At 33.7% G+C, this 8,137-nt stretch overlaps 1 long non-coding RNA gene across 3 annotated transcripts; it reads right to left on the minus strand.

Moving 5' to 3' along the window:
• Positions 1-552: 552 nt before the first annotated feature.
• LOC146929409 (uncharacterized) lies at positions 553-3,867 on the minus strand. 3 transcript variants are annotated; one of them, XR_015006035.1, is made up of 6 exons: positions 3,626-3,867; positions 2,705-3,073; positions 1,994-2,073; positions 1,689-1,803; positions 1,496-1,579; positions 553-924 (listed from the first exon to the last, which is right to left on the minus strand). It is a non-coding gene; the product is annotated as an uncharacterized LOC146929409 (long non-coding RNA). The 3 variants fall into 3 exon arrangements; XR_015006036.1 differs by having other exon boundaries at positions 553-867; positions 2,705-3,439; XR_015006034.1 differs by having other exon boundaries at positions 2,705-3,439.
• Positions 3,868-8,137: the final 4,270 nt, after the last annotated feature.

The raw sequence follows: 8,137 nt of genomic DNA on the forward strand, positions 1-8,137 counted from the left end.
TCGAGAAGGCTAGGCCACTTTATGCCCTTTTTAGTGAAAGAAAAAGGGTCAAAAACGAGTAATATCCGTAAATAAACAAGGAAATTAACCTAACCCCCATTTTGGCCGTTTTTGAAAATTCTAAAATCAACTATGGAGGTCATAGATATGCTCATTAGATTTCCTAGGAACTATTACATGCTTCCACTAGTGCAGAAAACACTTTTTAAATCGGGTGAATATGACTTTTTAAATCGGGTGAACATCCGATTTATAGGTGGCCGATTTAAAAAGTGGATTTGTTTTTAAGTCAGCCCCCTTTACCCGATTTAAAATCGTTTAATTTAAATCGGTTGAACCCATCTAAAATCTTATAATTTAAATCGGATGAAACAACTTAAAAAAGAGTGAACTAATGGCATGCAAAATTCTAGATTTTAAGTCTGTTCTTTGAACCGATTTAATAAACATAATTTAAATATGTTCAACCCATTTAAAAACTCTATTTTTTTTATACCACAATTATGGTGCATAATTTAATATAATAACCAAAAATTTCATAAACTTAGCTGCTAATATGAAATATCATATGATCAAATTTCATTACAGACCTGTCATTGTTACAGTATCAAACAAATCCAAAGTTACAATATCATAACCACCTAATCCAAATGCAAGATACACCAGGATTTTAGCATAAACCAAATGCATTCTATGTCTCAAAACCACCATGTATTATCAAAGTACAACAAAGACATAAGTAAACAAGCAGAATATACAATTGTACAGCATCACATCCCTAGATCACCACACGCTAACTATGCATTCTCTCCTCTTAGAACAGCCAGCATACCCTTCCCCTTTTATCACAAAGTATTTACCGAATTACTGCAACTCATGAACCATGTGTATTAATCAAGCTATTTAAGCATTTCGCCGCAGTACCTAAGAAGACAAAACCACAGCCATAGACCACAATAATATACCAGAGAATTCATAGACAAAACAACAAACATTCAATATAATGTAATTTAAGATAATAGAAGCAAGTGTATGTAATCAAAAGTGTTGGGGTCGTGCCGGACTGAGACACTGTAACTTGTTAGATGCTCGGACACACATTCAATATAAAGTATGGTGCCATGGCTCATGATAGAGTACTATTTTAACTAATATTTGTAATTCTCATCAGACTAATATTTGTAATTTTGTATACCCAAAATTGCTTTAGTGTAATTTTGGAAATACTTGAGACTATAAGTATCATTTTATATTTCAAAGCAATTGTTTAATCTTTGAGTTGGAAATAGAAAAGAAAAGCAGTTATAAAAGAAGATTTTGAGTATCATAGCGATGAAAACAAAAGGTCTAACGATTTTAGAGAATGAACAATGTGCCTGTAAGAAGATTCACTCATATTATGACTAATGGACTTGCGACTTTTGTGTCTTTCTACAACCAATATTAGAAGATTCGAAATCATTCAAGAAAGAACTTAATTTAAGATAGATATTACCTCAAATCTTATTATTTTTATCTACTAGCAAGAACTAAGCCAATGCCAATTGCCAACTATTCCATGAAACATAGCAGAAAATGCCTACAAAATATGAAGGAATCACAAATAAAAAAGGAACCATTACAACAAATCTACAGAGCATATAAGAAAGGAGAATTCATATATTGAGCATTATAGCAGGGCCACTTACCTCAAAAAATCATGAAATTCAAAATGCAGGACAAGTTCTCAAATTTATCAAACATGGCTAAAACATTGTGACTTTGCGGCAAATGGATGCCATCTTGAAGTCATCCCCTTACCCACTTCATATAAAAGGCAAGTAGTTAACATATGTCATTTACAATATATAAAAAACTAGGAATTAAAATATAAACTAAAATCCTATTTAATTTCTGTGTTAAAAAGTGTTGTCTACTAGTGAGCAACTCATAAAATTGAAGTTGTTCATATTATTATATACTAAAGAAACTAATAAAAAAAAATCAAACTAACCTTGCAGAGAGGAACTATCACATCCTCAACATTGCAAGTCCAAAGATAACAACTCTATTTGGTGATTACAAGTCTTCCACCTAAATATAAATTAGAATTAGTAAGGTTCGTGATGACAAAAAATTGGAAATACACATAGAATTATATAATAAAACGATCTCAGGAACATGAATAACAGGGGCCAATTGGTTCAACTCAATGTGCCAAAAATACAATAATTCAATGTCATCCAACAATAACAGGAACCATATCATATATGGTTCATTGCTTATGTCTATCACTACTAGTAGGCTTAGCACTTTAGCTTGCCTAGACATTAACTTAGAAGTCCATTGATGATAACAAAAAGTAATTACTATCATATAAATCAGTAATTAATGAAAGGCAAAGAATCAAATGAAGTGAACTTCCAAAACCAAACTATAGAAAGAAACCAAATGTAGCTATGGGAGATGCTGAGAAACCTTAATAAGAAAAAAAAATCAGAAATTAATGTTAGAAAAATATCATTAATCATTAAATTAAATCATAAATCAACAAGACCTCCAATTTTAGCCCCAAATTAAATCATTAAATTAGGAAAATATTTGCCCAAAAGGGGGTGAAACCCACAAGACCTACAATGTTACGAGAACAACTTTGTAAAGAAATCAAAAGTTGAGGGAATTCCCTTTGAATATAAGCAGGAAAATCCATATCAAATAAAGATACCTGCAATGAAGACCATATGAATGAGATTTCAACTGAAATTCTAGCGGCGGAGCAAGCGGCATAGAGGGATTAGCTGCTGGTCAGAGGAAACTGATATTGATTGGTGCATGAATCTCACCACCTCGTCCCAAAATCATCATCCTTGTATTCATTCCCCAAATTCTGATGCTGACCATTATCTTCATCACCACTAAACAGTTTCTCTACTCTTCGACGAACATTTTGACACCTTTAAATTGTTCATTGTCATCTTGCTTGGATAATGTTAGGGCTGTCTGCAGCTTTGTTGTAGTTGTTCGCTCAAAAACTCGACAACTTTCTATAGGATAACGATGGCGTGACATGATTGCAAGCCCCTTATCATCATCCCTGTTAATGACAAATTGCTTTAATTACTCTTACTATAGAAATATAGATGTTCAAAAGATATGAACAAATAAATTAAATTAAATTAAATAGTCAGATCACTCTAATAGTAATCTAGCCCCAATAATATAGATAAACAAGTAAATGCATTTTAAAAGTAGATTGAAACAATTTTAAATACAAAACTCATGCGTAATATGCCAAGCCAACTAGCTCGATTGGACATGACTAAGCAAAAAAGTTCTACACTAAAAGTGTGCCTATATCAAAAGTCATCAAACATCAGAACACCAAATTGCCGCAAAAAACCCATTCGAAAACCCAATTCCAAAACTTCAAACCCTCAACAAGCAGATCTCGATCCAAACCCTAACAAAAGTAAAACCAAAAAAAAAATAAAAAAAAACAAAAAAAAACCCTGATCAATCTAAACAACAATAATAGTAACGATTAAACCACAAACACATATCAAATGCCAATCTTCTTCAAATAATCTGGAAAATAAAACATGAAAAGGAATCAGGGTAAAGAGATTTGAATTTTAGCGAATAATACCTCAATCGGGAAATTAAAGGAAGCGTCGATGGGAATCAGCTGATGAATCTAAACTGAGGGATAGGAATTCGTCGCAAGCTGAAGGCTGGATCTCAAAAAGAGGGAGGGTCGCGAGCTGAGGAGGTCTCGAAATGATGGATCTGATGATTATGGGTGAAGACATGCGGTGGTCGCAAGAGAGAGGGAGGGAGAGAGAGCGATGAACTTGAGAGAGAAAGCTAAAGAGTTGAGTTTCAGAACTTGAGAGAGAAAGCAATCGTGCGTCTCATTTTAGTTTTATTTTAATTTAATTAAAGTACTTTTTAAATCTGGTTACCCCATTTAAATTCTTTCTGACTAAAAACCTTACCACTTTTCTTCTTTTTAAATCAAGTGGATAGCAACCCATTTAAAATGTCTGAGTTAATAAGTGTTTTTTGCACTAGTGTTCGATTCGATAAGGCTAGGCCACTTTATGTCTTTTTTAGTGAAAGAAAAAGGGTCAAAAACGAGTAAAATCCCTATATTAACAAGGAAATTAATTTAACCCCCATTTTGGCCGTTTTTCAAATTTCTAAAATCAACCATGGAAGCTGTAGATATGCTCGTTAGATTTCCTAGGAACTATTACATGCTTCGATTCGATATGGCTAGGCCACTTTATGCCCTTTTTATTGAAAGAAAAAGGGTCAAAAACAAGTAAAATCCGTAAATTAACAAGGAAATACACTTTACCATCATTTTGGCCATTTTTCAAATTTCTAAAATCAACCATGGAAGTCGTAGATATGCTCGTTAGATTTCCTAGGAACTATTACATGCTTCGATTCGATAAGGCTAGGCCACATTATGTCTTTGTTAGTGAAAGAAAAAGGGACAAAATCGAGTAAAATCCGTAAATAAACAAGGAAATTAACCTAACCCCCATTTTGACCGTTTTTGAAAATTCTAAAATCAACCATGGAGGTCATAGATATGCTCGTTAGATTTCCTAGGAGCTATTACATGGTTCGATTCGAGAAGGCTAGGCCACTTTATGCCCTTCTTAGTGAAAGAAAAAGGATCAAAATCGAGTAAAATCCATAAATTAACAAGGAAATTCACTTTACCACAATTTTGGCCGTTTTCAAATTTCTTAAATCAACCATGGAAGTCATAGATATGCTCGTTAGATTTCCTAGGAACTATTACATGCTCCGATTCGATAAGGCTGGACCACTTTATGCCCTTTTTAGTGAAAAAAAGGGTCAAAAAGAAGTAAAATCCGTAAATTAACAAGGAAATTAACTTTACGACCATTTTGGCCGTTTTTGAAATTTCTAAAATCAACCATGGAAGTCATATATATGCTCGTTAGATTTCCTAAGAACTATTACATGCTTCGATTCGATAAGGTTAGGCCACTTTATGCCTTTTTTAGTGAAAGAAAAAGGGCCAAAAACAAGTAAAATCTGTAAATTAACAAGGAAATACACTTTACCATCATTTTGGCCATTTTTCAAATTTCTAAAATCAACCATGGAAGTCGTAGATATGCTCGTTAGATTTCCTAGGAACTATTACATGCTTCGATTCGATAAGGCTAGGCCACATTATGTGTTTGTTAGGGAAAGAAAAAGGGACAAAATCGAGTAAAATCCGTAAATAAACAAGGAAATTAACCTAACCCCCATTTTGACCGTTTTTGAAAATTCTAAAATCAACCATGGAGGTCATAGATATGCTCGTTAGATTTCCTAGGAGCTATTACATGGTTCGATTCGAGAAGGCTAGGCCACTTTATGCCCTTCTTAGTGAAAGAAAAAGGATCAAAATCGAGTAAAATCCATAAATTAACAAGGAAATTCACTTTTCCACAATTTTGGCCGTTTTCAAATTTCTTAAATCAACCATGGAAGTCATAGATATGCTCGTTAGATTTCCTAGGAACTATTACATGCTCCGATTCGATAAGGCTGGACCACTTTATGCCCTTTTTAGTGAAAAAAAGGGTCAAAAAGAAGTAAAATCCGTAAATTAACAAGGAAATTAACTTTACCACAATTTTGGTCGTGTTTCAAATTTCTAAAATCAACCATGGAAGTCATAGATATGCTCGTTAGATTTCCTAGGAACTATTACATGCTTCGATTCGATAAGGCTAGGCCACTTTATGTCTTTTTTAGTGAAAGAAAAAGGGACAAAAACGATTAAAATCCGTAAATTAACAAGGAAATTAATATAACCCCCATGTTGGCCGTTTTTCAAATTTATAAAATCAACCATGGAAGTGGTAGATATGCTTGTTAGATTTCCTAGAAACTATTACATGCTTCGTTTCGAGAAGGCTAGGCCACTTTATGCCCTTTTTAGTGAAAGAAAAAGGATCAAAAACGAGTAAAATCCGTAAATAAGCAAGGAAATTAACCTAACCCCCATTTTGGCCGTTTTCGAAAATTCTAAAATCAACCATGGAGGTCATAGATATGCTCGTTAGATTTCTTAGGAACTATTACATGGTTCGATTCGAGAAGGCTAGGCCACTTTATGCCCTTCTTAGTGAAAGAAAAAGGATCAAAATCGAGTAAAATCCATAAATTAACAAGGACATTCACTTTACCACAATTTTGGCCGTTTTTCAAATTTCTTAAATCAACCATCGAAGTCGTAGATAGGCTCGTTAGATTTCCTAGGAACTATTATATGCTCCGATTCGATAAGGCTGGACCACTTTATGCCCTTTTTAGTGAAAAAAAAGGGTCAAAAAGAAGTAAAATCCGTAAATTAACAAGGAAATTAACTTTACGACCATTTTGGCCGTTTTTGAAATTTCTAAAATCAACCATGGAAGTCATAGATATGCTCGTTAGATTTCCTAGGAACTATTACATGCTTCGATTCGATAAGGCTAGGCCACTTTATGTCTTTTTTAGTGAAAGAAAAAGGGTCAAAAACGAGTAAAATCCCTAAATTAACAAGGAAATTAATTGAACACCCATTTTGGCCGTTTTTCAAATTTCTAAAATCAACCATGGAAGCTGTAGATATGCTCGTTAGATTTCCTAGGAACTATTACATGCTTCGATTCGATATGGCTAGGCCACTTTATGCCCTTTTTAATGAAAGAAAAAGGGTCAAAAACAAGTAAAATCCGTAAATTAACAAGGAAATACACTTTACCATCATTTTTGCCATTTTTCAAATTTCTAAAATCAACCATGGAAGTCGTAGATATGCTCGTTCGATTTCCTAGGAACTATTACATGCTTCGATTCGATAAGGTTAGGCCACTTTATGCCTTTTTTAGTGAAAGAAAAAGGGTCAAAAACAAGTAAAATCCGTAAATTTACAAGGAAATACACTTTACCATCATTTTGGCCATTTTTCAAATTTCTAAAATCAACCATGGAAGTCGTAGATATGCTCGTTAGATTTCCTAGGTACTATTACATGCTTCGATTCGATAAGTCTAGGCCACATTATGTCTTTGTTAGTGAAAGAAAAAGGGACAAAATCGAGTAAAATCCGTAAATAAACAAGGAAATTAACCTAACCCCCATTTTGACCGTTTTTGAAAATTCTAAAATCAACCATGGAGGTCATAGATATGCTCGTTAGATTTCCTAGGAGCTATTACATGGTTCGATTCGAGAAGGCTAGGCCACTTTATGCCCTTCTTAGTGAAAGAAAAAGGATCAAAATCGAGTAAAATCCGTAAATTAACAAGGAAATTCACTTTACCACCATTTTGGCCGTTTTTCAAATTTCTAAAATCAACCATGGAAGTCGTAGATATGCTCGTTAGATTTCCTGGGAACTATTACATGCTCCGATTTGATAAGGCTAGGCCACTTTATGCCCTTTTTAGTGAAAAAAGGGTCAAAAACAAGTAAAATCCGTAAATTAACAAGGAAATACACTTTACCACCATTTTGGCCATTTTTCAAATTTCTAAAATCGACCATGGAAGTTGTAGATATGCTCGTTAGATTTCCTAGAAACTATTACATGCTTCGATTCGAGAAGGCTAGGCCACTTTATGCCCTTTTTAGTGAAAGAAAAAGGGTCAAAAACGAGTAAAATCCGTAAATAAACAAGGAAATTAACCTAACCCCCATTTTGGCCGTTTTTGAAAATTCTAAAATCAACCATGGAGGTCATAGATATGCTCGTTAGATTTCCTAGGAACTATTACATGCTTCGATTCGATAAGGCTAGGCCACTTTATGTCTTTTTTAGTGAAAGAAAAACGGTCAAAAACGAGTAAAATCCGTATATTAACAAGGAAATTAATTTAACCCCCATTTTGGTCGTTTTTCAATTTTCTAAAATCAACCATGGAAGTTGTAGATATGCTCGTTAGATTTCCTAGGAACTATTACATGCTTCGATTCGATATGGCTAGGCCACTTTATGCCCTTTTTAGTGAAAGAAAAAGGGTCAAAAACAAGTAAAATCCGTAAATTAACAAGGAAATACATTTTACCATCATTTTGGACATTTTTCAAATTTCTAAAATCAACCATGGAAGTCGTAGATATGCACGTTAGATTT

This window comes from Medicago sativa, chromosome 4 (assembly GCF_051527215.1).
Source record: "Medicago sativa cultivar Bolivia chromosome 4, Bolivia_mono, whole genome shotgun sequence".
Classification (NCBI taxonomy): Eukaryota; Viridiplantae; Streptophyta; class Magnoliopsida; order Fabales; family Fabaceae; genus Medicago; species Medicago sativa.